The sequence below is a fragment of the Hipposideros armiger genome, unplaced genomic scaffold, assembly GCF_001890085.2.
Source record: "Hipposideros armiger isolate ML-2016 unplaced genomic scaffold, ASM189008v1 scaffold_191, whole genome shotgun sequence".
Taxonomy (NCBI): domain Eukaryota; kingdom Metazoa; phylum Chordata; class Mammalia; order Chiroptera; family Hipposideridae; genus Hipposideros; species Hipposideros armiger.
Genome location: NW_017731541.1, coordinates 1,499,248 through 1,515,207, shown reverse-complemented (window position 1 = coordinate 1,515,207; position 15,960 = coordinate 1,499,248).

The following is a 15,960-nucleotide window of genomic DNA, read 5'->3' as shown; positions in this document are numbered from 1 at the left end:
CGAGGATGTCGATGCTTTACTGTCAGGGTTTGTAACTTTTAAAGGAAAATGTAAGTAAATTCATTTCACAGTGCGTTGCACACAATAGGTCTTTAATTCTCTTTCCCTGGGGGAGTTTTTCAGGAAAGATTCTATGTCGTTGATAGTCCTGGGACTCGTGGCTTCAGAATGGTCTAGACGCTGTGAAGTTTGGAAACATAGGTGATAATATTTTGTCTTGTGTTGTAATGTAATATCGGTTGACCTTTGTTTCCAGGCATGGCGGCTACCCCGCAGTTTGGAGTATTTGCAGCAAAGGCCTTCGGTATCGAGGCCTGTGGAGGGAAGGACCTGAGGTGGCACCACCCCCTCGCAATTTTACCCTGTCTTTATTTCTCAGAGTGTTTGAGATCATGGGGGTGGTCACAGCGTGAAGGAGGTCACCCAAATTGCTCCATGTCCCCATCACAGTCTCACTTAGGCTCGGTTACTTCTGTACCAGGTTTCGGGGCACACACGTGCTGTTTCGGTTCATTTGACTTTTTAATAACCTCTCAGGGTTGACTTGGCTTCCCGAAGGTGAGAACTGTGTATTCAGCACACTCATTTTTTCCTCTAGCCTTGCAGGGTGCTGAGTCTTTATGGATAGCCTCAACGGGTATTATAAAGGTCCTTGCCCCGTTTAGAAGAGTAAATCGCACGTTCTCAGGTCAGAAATAGATCCTCCTTCCCCTGCTAAGTGTGTGCTGAGTCCCGGAGCGGTGATCCTACAGCAGGCGAGAGTGGGCAGCCCTGAGGAGGCCAGGGAGACAGTCCCTCTCTGTCCCCCACAGCGTTCTGCATGGGCTGTGGGCTCCCACGTCACACAGTTGAGGCAGAAGGAAACAAACAGCCGGGCCCAGCCTTAATTGAGAACATCTGTGTTTTCTCAGCGGGCCGATCTCACCGTGTGCTGATGTGTGCGGCTGAGCCTGGGCCCCCCGTTTCACATGGGAGAGGGAGAGGGCAGATGGTGACACTCTGGTGTCTGTGTCAGAAGCCCCGGGGACGCCAGCACTCGAGCTCTGCTGGAAAACTGGAAATACTGGCCATGTGACATTTTCCCTCTGACTCTCCCCTTTTGGTGGCTTACTCCGGAGGCAGGGAAGAATGTTCTAAATGACTCAGAGACGTGTGTCTTGCCAGACCATGCAGGATAAGCCTTTGGGCAGCATACTTGAGCCACTCTTCAAGGTCACAACCTCCCGGATGCCCCGCTCAGAGCTGCCCTCCACGATGGAATGCTGCCCACGGGGGTTCTGGCCAGGGACATTTATTTACAGGGCCGTGTCTCTGGTGGAAAGTTCCGAAACTCCATATTGTTATTAAGAAAATCTGTTCTGAACGAAGAAACCTCCACACGTTCTCTGCACAGCTGCTTGGGCGGCCGCTTCAGTGTCCTGGGTGGTGGCTCGGACTGTCCCAGGGTCCACGGCCAAGGCCTGGCTGCTGGCCCAGCCCGGTGCCCCGGGGGACTCCGCTAAGGCTGGGTTGGGCTGTACAGGCTGCAGTTCTCACACTTTTTGCTTCCAGGACCCCCCCCCCCCCAACACTCTTAAACTGAAGACCCTGAAGAGCTTGTGCTGATGTGGCCATATGTATTGGTATTTGCCATTTTAGAAATGAAGACAGAAATTTAAAAAATATTCCTCCATAAAAAAAATAATAAACCCGTTATATATAAACATAAGTAACATCTTTTAAGGGAAAAAAAATAACTGTACTTCTCAAGCCAAAAAAGCTAATGAGAAGAGGGAAAGGCCACATCACGCCTTCCTGCCTTGATGATGATTTTGACCTCACCGAGGGAGGGTGTCGTCACTGGCGCATGAGGTCAGTCCAAGCTGCAGTTCCAAGTGAGAGGGTCCCCAGGCAGAGGCGCTGATGGGGGGTGGGGTGGGGCCCTGGGGTGTGGGCTCTCCCTTGAGCCCGGCCCTGCAGCACCCCTCATTTGTGAAGATAGAGGCGTCCTGCCACGGCCCCCTCAGAGCTGTTGGGTGACCTATTGTCTCTGTTGGGCCAGCTGTGTCTCAGGGCCCTGAAGACACCTGGTCTGCAGTTATTAAGCACCAGATAAGGGGAACTGAGGCCTTGGTCTTCTGTTGTGCTCATGAGATATTTGGGTTAAAATATGGGGCGGCATGGAAATGATAATGCTGGAAGTGATGGGCCACCTTGATCTGAATTAGTTGAAGGGATTGCCTTTGGTAAGCTGTGAGTCAGGGGGATGGGGTTAGGGCAGCAGCATTGGGAAAAGGTGGACGGGAAACTCTGCACGGCCATCTTGACTGCGACACACCAGGCAGTTAGAGTGTGTTGGCCACCCTGTACGCTGACCAGCGTTGAGTTTCTGTCCTCAGGTCGCATTTACTGGTGGGGGACCTAAAGGGTCTGTAAAGAAGACCGTGAGACAAGCATCACTCCAAGTACCATCCAGGAGCATTTTGGGGCACAGCAGAGTTAATCCCCAGAGACCAGGAAGACAGCACAGCTGGCAGCACCCACACTGCCTCCCCGAGGTACGCAGAGCCTTGGTGGGGTGACGTGGGTGCAGCTGGCCAGAGCTGACCCTGTGGGAAGACAGGGTACAGGTGGAGGGCAACCTGCTTTTCTCGGTCAGGCTAAGCTGTTTTTGCTCACAACACTTCTGGCACCAGATGTGTAGGGTTTTTCTCCTGACACCAATTCTCAGTGCTCTGGACCCCAACAGGGTGTCCTACAAGTCAGTTTCATTCTGACTGTCTGCCTGGAGTTAGTGTCAGATCCCACAGGTAAAGGGCTCCAGACCACCACAAGACTGTCCCAGGCCACCATACTTCTACCCAAATGGCTGTAAACCAGGGACGCCTGCAGCCCCCTTCTCCAGTTCAATAATTTGCTGGAACGCTTCCCAGAATTCAAAGGCACTTCACTTACGTTTATCAGTTTATTTTAAAGGATACGACTCAGGAACAGCCAAATGGAAGGGATGCCTAGGATGGGGGTGCAGGGTACCTGGAGCTTCCTTGCCCTCTCCAAGCGTATCCCCCATCCAAGCACCCCAGAGTATTCACCAACCTGCAAGCTCTCGGAACCCTGTCCTTTAGGGGTTTTATGGAGGTATCGTTACATAGGCATGATTGATGAACTCATTGGCCATTGGTGATTAACTCAGTCGCCAGCCCCTCCCCCCTTCTGGAGCTCATGGGGTGGGGCTGAGAATTCCAACCCTCTCATCATGACTTTGTCTTTCTGGGGACCAGCCCTCATCCCGACGTTATCTTGGGCCCCCAGCCACCTGTCATCGGTGTACAAAAGACAGGCCTCACTCTTGAGATTCCAAGAGTTTTAGGAGCTGTGCGCCGGGAACCGGGACAAAGACCAAATATTTCTTTTTTTATTATACCTCACCAGGAAAGCATGGCAGACCACGGAGCGTATCCCGGGGACGTGCGGAGGTGTTGAGAAACAGTTTACTTGGGGATGAGGGTAAGGGCCTTGAGGAGTATGTGATCTGTGTTTGCACAGGGAAGTTATTTCAGTAGCTAAAGCAGGTTGTTTTGGTCAAAATGGAAGATTCCTGAGATTCCTTCTCAGGTCTCAACACAGCCGCCCTCCCCTGGGCCCGCCCACCTGTGTGGTGTGATGGCTCTGACCTTTTCTGAGCACTTGACATCACAAGCATGGGAGACAATAGAGTTTAGAAAATCCAAATCTCTGTAGATTTAGATGAACAATCTCTATAGGAGACCATTTGAAGTTAGTCTGTTGGGACTGTTTTAATAGCTCCATGGCCGGAGGAAGAGAATTAAGTAATGGATGCTAAGTGTGGATTAGATGGAGCTGGAGTGTGACGTAGCTTTGCAGAGGATGCCCCACGCTCCTCACTGAGGCTCCACCTGAGTGAGGAACAGGGACTGTTTTACGGAGCGCGCACCTGAGCTCAGGTTCAGGTGGGCCTCAGCTTTCCTCTTGCCCTGAGTTTTGCTTCTGGTCCACGGGAAACTTTCCCAGACACGAGGAGGACCTGCTCCTTGGTCAGTGATGTGTGGACAGCTCGGACACCTAAAGAAGTTAGCAGATATCCAGGGCTGTTCTCCACAGGGATTACCAGCAGCTGAGGGTCCTCTGGTAGACGCCAGAGAACATGTTCATTAGCATGTGTTCCAACACGTGTGTGCGGGTCATGCAGACTTGATCACAGCAGTGATGGTCATACATGCCACAGCCTGTTTCTCCTCCCAGATTCTCGTGACAGGGCCTTGACCAAGATTTGCCCACACTCCTGCCTAAAAGACAGGATAGGGACCTTATCCTACATGGCTTGGTAACTGACAGTGCTAGGATCAAGACTAGAGCACGCACATGCTCCATAAATGTTTGTGGAGTGAATTAACGAAACAAAGGAATGCCAGGACGAGGGTAAACGTGCAAGAAGTTGGTTGGTAGGGAAGGAACCCGAGCCACTCAGCTGCCTGCCGTGAGCCCTGGGTAATGGGAACCTCAGGATGGCGTCCCCTCTTCAACTGCAGAAGCCTTGTTGACTGGCGCAGAAAGCATAGTCTCTTTCCTTGGGGTAATTCTAAACTGAGAGTCATTTGGGGATCGGAGGCCGTGGCAATGCTAACCTTTACCTTTTCTACACAATTACGAGAGCCAGGTGAAAGCGGAATCACCTGTATAAGCTAGCATATCCAGCTTCCCACACGGGTTTTCCCAACGGTGTGTGGCACCACAGGTTTTTACTTCCTTTATCTTGAAAGAAAATTAGCCAAGGCGTCACTCCCGGGTTTCGTATCGTCTTTGCACATCCGCCCCGCGAGTCGGATGGGAGCGAGTGCCGGGCGCTGAGAGGCCGGCAAGCCTGGGAGTGTTTGCAGGGCTGCCGCGAGGTCTGTGTTTTGGAAAAGCAGACCCTTTCCCACCCAAATCGGCTCTCACGCCGAACCCTGATGTAAAAGCCAGTGCGCACCCGAGGCCGGCCTCATGCAGACAAGGAACCACGGATCACAAAGCATCACAGGTTTGTTGTGCTCGCTCATTTGGCCTCCCAGGTCCCAGGCAGGTAGGACAGGGCCACCAGGAGGCTCACTTGGGCCCCTGGTACACGAAAAGGGAACAAAATGGTGGAGGGGAAGGGTAGACAGCTGCAGCCTGTGATGGGAGGGTCAGCTCTGAGCTGGTCCCGGTTTGTCGGGTCTTCACATCCATGAACACGGTGACCAGCCCAGACTAGGGCAGTCAGGTCCCGTCATGCTGGCTTCTCCGGCAGGTGAAATCTGAGAGATGCACCATGATAAGACCATGTAAGAGCCGCCCCTCGGGCCCCAGAGGACGCAGTGGGGGCTAAGCCATACCTGCACTTGGCGAGAGCTGAGGGTCAGCTGAGGGCGCCTCCCATGGCAGCTGCCACACTGTGACTCAGAGGTGGAGCTGGTGGACATGGGATCCAGAAGAACGTAGCGCCTCTGGTGCCAAACCAGAGCAGCCTGCTTTCTCAGAGTCCCTGAGGCCTGCGTGGCCAGGGGAGAGCCTGTCCTCGGAGGAGTGGGTGACGGAGGGACTCCGTGCAGGGTGGGGGCTATTTACAGTTTGAGGTTAGGAAACAGCAAATGAATGCCCCTTCCCTTTCTGAGCAGCTTTCTGGGGCGGTCTGCACGCCTGCCCTTGTCTCGGTCGGCTCGGGCAGCTGTAACAGAACACCACAGACTGGGGGCTTCACCTGTCACGGTCCTGGAGGCCAGGAGTCCAAGATCAAGGTGCCGGCGGGTCTGGTGTCTGGTGAGAGCTCTGTTCCTGGTTTGCAGATGGCCGCCTTCCCTCCATGTCCTCACATGCTGGAGAGAGCACGCCAGCTCTCTGTCCTCTCACTAACTCTGTGATGGGGACCCCACCCTCATCACCTTCTCAAACCCAGTGATCCCCCAAAGGCCCCACCACATTAGGAATTTGGGCTTCAACATATGAATCTGGGGAGACACAAACACGCCGTCCCTAACAATTTTTCAGGTGGACCTATGCCTCCCCACCCTATACCTCACATTATGTCACCAGTAGGTTCTTGGAAACTTACTTTAAGCCAAACGACACATAACAAAACTAATTTTATCAGAGGCTACTTGATAGAAACAAGAGTTAGGTTCCTATGGCGTATTTCTGGCCAAAAAAAATCACCAAACTTCTACAAAAAGACCCAAAGCACTTCTAACATGAAACAATGAAATGAATGTGAGCTACACACACATTTAAGAAAGATGATTAAAAACAGGTAAGATCATTCTTTTCCAACCCGGTTATTCCAGTTCAGGGTCAGGTGACCAGCCTTTCCCAGCAGCTCAGGGTACAAGGTGGAGCCCCACCCTGGACAGGACGCCCTTCCATCACAGGGCCACTCACACACCCACATGCCTCAGACTGGGACAGTGGAGACAGGCCCGTCCCCTCACCTGCGCATCTCTGGCATGTGGGAGGGCCCCAGAGTCCCTGAGAAAGTCCGAGCAGTGGGGAGGAGGTGGCCCTGACGAGAATCATCGTTTCCTTCCCCGTCATCAGTGTTAGGACGAAATAATGTTGAACAAAATGATGGTATTTGAGGACCTACTGTACCTTCAGGATTCAGGGGTTGCTTTGGGAAATGGAGGCTCAGGACCCAGGCTGGTCAGCGCTGGTCTCCAGGCACGCGGGGGCTGGACCGCATGGCCAGCGGGGACTTGGCACGCTGCTGACCAGGCTGGGCAGGGGGTAGAGACCTGAATACACAGAGACAATGGAAAGGCATTGAAGAGTCGTGCTGCTGGGTTTCATGAAGGTGATAAAAGGAGACTCAGCTGTTAAATAGTAGTTTTGGATGTGCCTGTACGCTGGCTCAGTTTTCAGAACTGCCAGCTGTTAAAATTATGCAGGTAAGAGCCACTAGTCACTGTTTCCCAGGCACTTTTGCTTTGGGTAAACCGCACATGTCCCCTGGCCTTACTAAAACCTTGATTTTCTGAGCTGAGGGACCATTCGTTCCCTTGTGTATTGTGGACCCTGAGAGGAAAGATTCATTTGATCGGAACCCCAAGAAGGCATTTATCTGCTGAGATGGACTCCCCAGGGTCTACTGAGAGCCCAGAGTTTAGAAATAATGAGAGCCCAGTGGACGTTTGCTAACGGGACTCCTCACGTCTCTACACCGGGAAGAAGCTCGGACTGAGCTCGCAGCTTCCTGCTGTGCGAGCCGCCCTATACGGGATCCCCTGGCGGCTTCTTGCCACCGACGGGCTGAGACCTGCGTCCTTCGGTATAACTAGGTCTCATGTACGTCTGTACCGACCAGCCAGAACTGCTGTAGACTGACCAATCAGAACTGTACGATTTTGGAGCTCTCATTTGCGTCAAGTTGGACCAATAGGGAAACTGAGTGGGGACTTTCTCTATAAAAGACAGCCTCCCCTTTGTCTGGGTAGAGTGCACTTTGGGTTTTCACCAGAGGCTGTGTTTCCCTGGTTTGCAAACTCTTTCACCTAAATAAAGTCTCTCCGCTTACTCTCCTCTTTGGGAACTTTGGTTTACTGTGTGCTTGTCATATTTAACCCAGGACCCACAGTCGTGAGCTACGGAGTGCGTTGAATGATACAAAGAATGAAAGGGTGTGATTATCTTTAAAATATAAAGTTCTGAAGGTTGGGGGGGTATTGGACTTTGGGGTGTGCCCCACGACTTGGCTCTTTTTGATAATGGGCTGTTTTCAGGGTGGTTATAAGCATCCAAACAAGGAGTCCATTTCCCCTAGATTTAGTGAAGAGACATCGGATGCAGCCCTTGGCTGTGCCTTCCTCACTCAAAACTTCTGCACCACGAACGGTTAAATTGTGTGTTTTATCCACAAGCAATATTGTCTTCACTTACTTTCCTCTTCTTTTAAGTTTTATTTTGACCTCTTCAGGTTAGCATGAAAAAGCAAAAGAAATAAAAATAGAGGGGCAAAGTCCTTCCCGCGTTTCTAGAAACAGCCTGTACAGAACAGCGTCCTCAGCCATGTTCATGTGACTTGCTGAAGCACTTAATGGCCTCATTGTTTTAAGCGTAGAGCAGTGATTTCTCTGGAATTCCTAGAAAGGGCGGGAGAGCCAGCTCTTGGTCAAAGGGAGGATCCAGTGCTTGCGAGTCACCAGGGACTCCGCGAGGTTTCTGGGTGAGGGCTGGAAGGGAGGGGAGGCACGCAGGGCCAGTGTTCTGAATCTTGACGACAGCTTCTTACTAGAAAGACAAATTCTAAAGCACATACGCAGTTCGTGGTCCTTATTGTCAGTTTCAAACCCGGAGTGTGCAGAGCGTGAGCTCGTCCCCCTGGCGCGCTCTGCTCCGTCCTGGCGGCCCTCCCAGCCGCTCAGTGTTGGGCGTTCTGGGTCCTTCTCTGGGTGGGGTTGGTGGACACGTACGCACGTCTGTGACTCTCCCCCTGTTCCCCCCATCTCCTCCTCCCTCTCCTTAGCTCCGCTCCCCCCGTGTCTTAATCTCTGACGGCTGTCATGTGCTCCCCTTACCAGCTCTGAGAGGCACTGTGAGAACGGCATCATTCAATCCTCGCATGAGATCAGGGCTGTTTTATTCTCATTTTACAGTTGAGGGAATTGAGGCGCACTGGGGCGGGCAGCTCCAGGGCTGAGCCGGGCCGAGACCAGGCCCACGGGCTCTTTCCGAGGGACCCGAGCTCGCTTGCGGCCTAGCAGCCGGGAGCGTTCCTGCGCAGTAGTGACCGGGCTGCCCTGGGGCACGTCTCCCATGATCACCAAAGATTTGAGCTGCTCACCCCGTCCTGGGAGCTGGGGACAGGGTGGAGCCTGGGACAGATGTGGTCCCGGCCGTAGCGCCACTTCTTGGGGGGAAACAGACACACACAGACCGAGTGGGGGCTGGGGGTGGGCGATGCAGCCACAACACACCTGGATATGTCTGCAGCAGCTGGATGGGCTGGGGGAGGGGAAGTGGACAAAGGTGGAAGTGTCCCAGACAGGGGGCATAGAGTGTGCAAAGGCCACCAGGGAGGGGAGTGTCTGAGGACCTGGAGGAGGCCGGGGGTGGGGCGGACCATGGGTCAGCGGCTCCTCGGAGCCTGGAGGGGAGGCACGGCCCCACGGGTCAGGCCGGGTGGCCTTTGGCGGGCATTGGGGTGCATCTGAGGGCCCCCTGCAGGCTTGTGAGCAGGTGAGGGTGCAGTGGGTGCTGGGAGCTGGCTCCAGGTCAGATGACAGAGGTGGCCTGGTGTTGGCCGCCCAGAAGGAAGGCAGTGGGTGGATTTCAGATTCTTCTCCAGCACTAAGTAACTGGGCTGGTGGATTGCATGAAGGCAAGTGTGAGAGACAGAGGACAGAGGACTACTGGGCTCTGCCACGTGCATCTGGCAGGAGCCACTGCTGTGACCTGCGAGGGAGAGGTGCCTCTGTGGACAGGCGCATTTGGGCGGCTTCCAGTTTTCCACATTACACTGTGGCAGTGAGTGTGTGTGCACGAGTGTATGCGTGTGACCGTAAGCCAGGAGAAGTAGAGTTCCTGCCCTGGAACTGAGGTTTGGGACATGCTGCCCAGTGGCCGCCCACAGCCTGTCCGCGGAACTCAGCCTGGGACACTGAGAGCCCCGCTGCCCCTGACACGTCCCCAGCTCTCTGCGGCCCTCCCAGGCCTTGTGGTTTTCAGCGGCCGGAGGCGTCAAACATTATTGCTCGTGTGTTGCTAACATTAATATTTCCACGGTCACAAGTGAACTTGAGTGTGCCATGTGCACATTTAGTGAATTCTCCACTTCTGTCCGGTCCCCCTGTGGATGCTGAGCTGCTTATCCCGCCTCTTATTTGAATCAACACAAGGTTTGCTTCTGCTGCCCACTGCCTTTGTGTTCCGTCCTGCCCTCTCTCCCTGGAAGGTAAGCGTGGCTTCACTGCCGTGGCAGACCCTGCCCTAAGGCGTACCCGGCGGAAGTGACCCGAGCTGCGACCTTCCAGCTCGAACGTGGGTCCTCTCTGAAGCTGCCCTCGTGTCCTGGCAACCGCATCTGAAGTTTTAGAATTAAACTTTTTAAAAACTTGCCTTTCCTTCGATTCCATTTTGTTCACGTACTTCTCAATTTGTCTTCATAAGTGCCTCCTCACCGTGCAAAAACAGCGGCCTCTGATATCAGTACAATATTGAATTTCTTTTTTTTTTTTTTTTGATTTAGGGGTATCCTGTCCCCCTTTGAAAAGGCCTAGACTTCATTCCAGAGCTGTCTGGCTGAACAGGCTGCACCCCTGGTCATGAAGGTTGGGATTTGTTGAATGTCTAAATAGTCACTGTTATCACTCTAAATATTTAGCATGAGAAAGCTAAACAGAAGGAAAACTTTATGTTAACTCAGGAATTTGTAGACGATATCAAAGATACTAAACAGAAATCAAGAGGTTCTTTCTTTCTGAAATATTTCAGAAGTAAGTTAAGACATTCATGTTTGGCCCACTTCAGGGATTCTTTAAGATTTCAAGTTTATGTCATGTCTGACCGTAAAGCTGCAGGAGGAGCCGCCCTGACTGGGGAGTCAGTAGGGCCCCGTTTCCCTGTAGGTGTGAGTACAGCTGGCAGAGCGGGCAGGGAGGCTGCGGGGTGAGCTGGGGTGTCGGCGGGACCCTGTGGGTGCCGCGTGGCCTTTGTGAACAATGCCAACAAGTGTGTGCAGCAGTCTCCCCCGCGCCTGTGGATCGGTCCTGCGGTTCCTGGGGGAGGTACTGGACCTGAGTAACTCTTTTCAGTTCATCAACTTCAAAAATCATATTGCCTTTGTTTTCTCTACTATAAAGTTCAATATTCACTTTCTTAAAAAATAGACAGAAATGGGTGACCAGCTTGACAGGCACCTCTGTGTCATTTTTATCTAATTGCAAATTCTTTTTTTTTTTTTTTTGCCCATTATGAAAAAAGAAAAAAGCCAACTTCACAGGCGTGTGTTGTACATTTGAAGGCACGTGCATGCAAGAGGCATTTGGAAATAGTCCTGGGACATTCGGAACAGAACCAAGGGAAAGATTAGGTTCTCTGGAAAAGATGGGCAACCTCAGAATACGGGGAGCAGAAGTGACCCACAGATACATGCTGCCCGTGTGACCCTAAGTTCATGTCCCAACATTCTACCCTTTGTCACGTCAGAGGCCTTCATATTGTGTGACCCATCACCCTTTATTAACTTGTGGGCAACTTAGTTCCTAGGATTTAGAGGTATTCCACTCGACATAATCATTATAATACTTTTCAGCTTTCCACATTCTTTGGGAGAGGAAGCAGGTACCCTGAATAAAACGCCTTTGCGTATACAGGTGAGTTAAGCTTTGCGCAGTCGCAAAATCATGCATCATGTATGACCTGTTTTGATGCTAAAAGGACCTGCGTTCCCTCTAAACAGCCAGAGCCTGACAAGCCCCTGGGACAGGTAAGGCCTGTTTGGTTTTCACCAGTAGGAAGTGCCTTCCTCTGCAGGAGAACTGTCTGCTAAATATTGATTAAGGTGAGATCAATAAATTCACGTCATTGCAGGCAGAGCCTAACACTTTATTTCAGTGTTTCTGCAGGTCTCCCCCGCTCCCCCGCTGTGTGCTCTGTCCCTTCTCGACTTTGCTCCCGAGCGGAGCTGGGTAGGGGTAAGGAGGTCGCGGTGCCGGGCTGGCCCCAGGCTCTGCCACCACCCTCCACAGCGGCTGACTCCGGACTCACCCTCCCCAGTACCCCTTCTCTTTGTGTAAAGTGGGGGTATGATCATCTGCCCCCTGGGTCATTCTGAGAATATCTTACTGAGCCTCAAATTGGCAGCTGTTATTTTGGAGATGGGCCAGAACAGAATTGGGGTGGCGGGCCTGACTCAGCCTGTGTTCTGACGTGGTATGCCGCCTGCGCCCCGCCCCCCAGCACTGAGATTGGGCACACAGAAGCAATGAGGGTCCGGGCGGTGTTGCCTCCCCCACCCCCAGTACTTCACCTGAGGCTGTACTTTCTGGGACTGGACCATCTCTCTCCCCTCTGAGAGTGTGGAGCTGGGCCTGTGGCTGGATTGATGAGTTTCGGTCCCCAGGGGCATCAGTGGGGGTAGTGATTTAGGGAAGACGAAAGATTGCTCTGGGGTGCAAATTTCCAAAGCTTTTGTAGCCACAAAACCCTTTCTTGACCTGTGTTTTTTGCCTGCCCTCCAGAATGTCAGCGTGGGACCCACTGGCTGAGTTAGGGCCTAGAGCTCCCTGGGTCTGGGAGGCGGCAGGCCCGTGGGCACCGTGACAGCTCCAGAGATGATGTCTCTGGGGGTGAGTCCGAGGTAGAAATTCTCTGATTCTATAAAAGCCAGTTTGTGTTACTCCATGGCTACCCACTGCACCCTTAGCCCTGGCCGGATAGTTCCGGAAATGTGTTCTGATGGGACGTGTGAGTGGGTGGGGGTGGCGTGCAGGCCCCTGAGCTCCACGCTCAGGCCGTTCAGAGGCCTGGTCTGGAATGTGCGTCCTTCCCACAGCAGAGCGACCTCGTCAGGCGCAGGCAGCTCCCTCACGTCCTCCATGAGCCCTTGCATTAAAGAAAACAAATGACCCGAGGGTAGACTCTACTCGCTTGACTACATGATTGGAACCATGAGTAGATCACTTCTCACTTTCTGACTGTTTCTGCCCATCCCGTAAGGTCCTGGTGAGCACCCATGTGGTACCAGGTGTTGATTGTCCTTGGTGCGGGGGGGTGTGGCGGTCTGCAGCCTGGCCACAGCCCCCGCACACACAATGGATTTTCAATAGCAAGATGCTCTATTAAGAACTCACGTTCTCTTTGATCTAAGAGTTGGAGCCCAGTCCCCTGGGTTTCAAAAAGATGCTGCAACACAAAATCAGAGGGACCAGTGAGAGTGGCTTGTAATCATGGAGGTGTCCATGGTACAGGACGCTCTGAGACAGAGGCATGGAGAAAGAAGGACACGGGGCCTTCAGAGCCTTCACGTGCGAACCTGCTTAGGGAGAGGCGAGGAGAGACGCAGTAAGGAAATCTCTAGTGTGTGTGCGCGTGCATGTATGTGTGTGCGTGCATGTATGTGTGTGTGCGTGTGTGTGTGTGTCTGTCTGAGTGTGTCCGTGAGTGTGTCTTTGGTCCTCATCCAGTGTTATAGCTCCTTCAGCCTTCCAGACAAGTTTTGAGTGTGGATGATAAGAACATCACCTACCAACACGTTACTTACGGCCATCTTTGAAGTTTTGCAAAGGGCTGTCTGCCTTGGTACCTCCCGGTACCAAAGGGCCCCCCAGGTAGCAGAGGGAGGGAGCTCGTTTTGGGGGCTCTCCCCCGTGGAGAGCTGCTGAGGGCTCCCCTGTGTTTCTCCGTGGGATCTGGAGGCCTCACATTCCAACTGTCTCCAAGAAGTAGATTTTCCTTTTTTCTTTCCGAGAGCGGGGGCAGCCTGGTGACACTATTGCTGAAGTAAAAGCGGGATCAACAGGCTGTTACAATCCATGCTAAGTTGAAAGGAGGATTAATTTTTTTTAAGTTACAGTCTCAATTAAGGGAAGATGAAGGAATGTAATAACACACGATGAGATTTATGATAAGAAGTACAAACTCTGATTGAATAGCTCCATTTAAGGCATTTCATGCTTTCAGAGATAACAGCCACCGGCCTGAAGACGGGGTGGGGGAGAGAAGCGGGTGACATTTCCGAGGTGCTGTCTCTTTGTACTGTCAAGGGTTATTTTGACCAGTTGCTTCACAGATAAATGAGTGGACGTCCGAGGGTCCAGACGGTGCATGATGGATGTACACGGCTTCATTGGGAGGCCGTTACTTTCTTAGTCATTACAGCTCTTAGAACCGATGGGGGGAAATTACTGCTTTGAAAATGACAGATCCTGCAAATTATGCAAACTTCAGGAAAAAAAAAAACCAAACTCCCACTGGTTATTCATGTCGTCTCTGATAAGGGAGGACTCGTGTGGCCAGAGTCTATATAAATCTTATTTTTTTTGGAAACAAAACAATTCAAAATCCCACTTTATTATTATACAATAAAGAACTTTATATTAAAAATCCAAGTTTTTACAAAATAGATGAATATGTTTGTGAACATCTAGAACTTTGGAGTTTGAAAACATTTTAGCGTCGTCTACCTAGTTGACTGTAGACCCATTACACCTATTTTCAGTGAGAAAACATGAGGTGTTTCGTTTTGTTTTGTTCAAGTTTTAACTGAGCATCTGTGTGTCAAGCTGGAGCCCCGAGTCCCCGTGGTGTGGAGGAAATGGCCTCCTAGCGTCTCCCTGTTAGGGGAGGGCCTCGCCCTGTCAGAGTTGCTCTTTATTCTACTTCAGAGTCTGTGAGGCCAGAACGGAGCTAGTCGTTTTGCTCTGACCCACTGAGGGTGGGAGGGGTGACACGTACGCGTCCTGTGTTCTGCACATCGTGGACCGACAGCTAGCTCACGTCTTGCAGATGGAACCCTCCAGAAGAGAAGTGACGCTGTAACTTTCAGGCTTGGGTTGTTTCTAGGCTGGAAAGATTTTCACTGGAGTAAATATAGGCTTTGTTTTAAAATAGCTAGAAGTTGTACAGGGAGACAGCGAGTGACCTAATAGCCTTCAAATGGAGTTGAAGCGTTTCGAGAAAAAACGTCTGGGGTGAGAGTGCGGTGGGTGGTGGGAGGCACGGCCTCCCCCTCAGCCAGCCGGCGGCGGCTCTGCCGTGAGGACGGAGCCGGGTGCCATGTTTGAACCTGGCCTTGGTCCTGGCTCTCAACCAGGAAGCGGGGCTCCGAGCAGAAGGCTGGCGCCCGTTCCTGACATTCTTTTCAAGCCCACGGAAACAGAAAGGGCTCCATGGAAAAATCAGTGGGTTTTATGCGAGGCCTGATGGTTTTCTTTTTCTCCAGTGCTTCCTTGAGCCTTTAGCGAAGCAGCAGAAGTGGGATGGAGCACTTTGAAACAGGGTTTTGCCTTCCCTGGGGCCCTCTGGCTCTTTCTCGCCGCCCCTCCCCCTCGGCCCCTGTGTCCCCCACCCCCAGCCTCCCCCCCTTCTCCCGTCAGAGGCTGGCGGGTGAATAACTACTTTTCAGGACGTTGCTCTAATTCTGAGAGAGCCGGGGTCACGGGGCCTGTGAGCTGCACGGTGGGGCCTCTGTTGGAAGGAGACCCTCTGGCTGCTGTGTTGAGAGAGCTGCAGCCTGGAGGCTGGGGAGCAGTGGCTGCAGCCTGGATCTGTTGGGTGGGCGCAGGGAAGACAGAGTGGGTCACGGCGGACATCCCGGTTGGCCTGGGCGAGTGGACGCAGGGGTGCTCCGTGTGCTGAGATGGGGGCAGGCAGGGGGCAGACAGCTGGGGCTGAGAGGCCTGGGGGAGGGGGGGACAGCCAAGCTGCAGTGGGCGCAGGAGCTGGGCGTGTGCCCCGAGATTCAGGGGTGAGGCTGCGGGCAGGGAGCCGGCAGCTTTCAGTGTCTGCTGTGATGAGCTGGCGGGCAGCGAGGGAGGGGACAGGCCCGAGAAATGGCCGTTGGGACCCCGATACTTAGGGGTGTTGGAGTTGGGGAGGTACCTGTGCAGGACTGAGAAGGGGGCCTGAGGAGGGAAGGGGCAAGCAGGTGAGGTGGCCTTCTGGCAGCCCCTGGAAAAATACTCTGTGCAATGGCATTATTTTCAGAGACCGGGTTTCAAGCCCCCCTGACATGTATGGCAGACGGAGAAGTCGGCTTCTCCGTCCTTTGTAGCCAGCGGAAGCCAAGCTGGCTCTTCTCACCTGCGGCTTATAGGAGCCAGAAACATGGACGTACTTTGCTGAATCACCAACAAGCAGCGCAAACGTGCAGAAGGCACAGCAGCACCGATTCTTCTAAGAATTAAAACACAGCAACCGTGTTTGGGTGGTAACTCACACACCGGGCGCGAAGTTAGCAGGTCCAAAGGGCCTTCAGTGAAAAGCCAGTGCCTGGCTCGCCCACCCACCCAC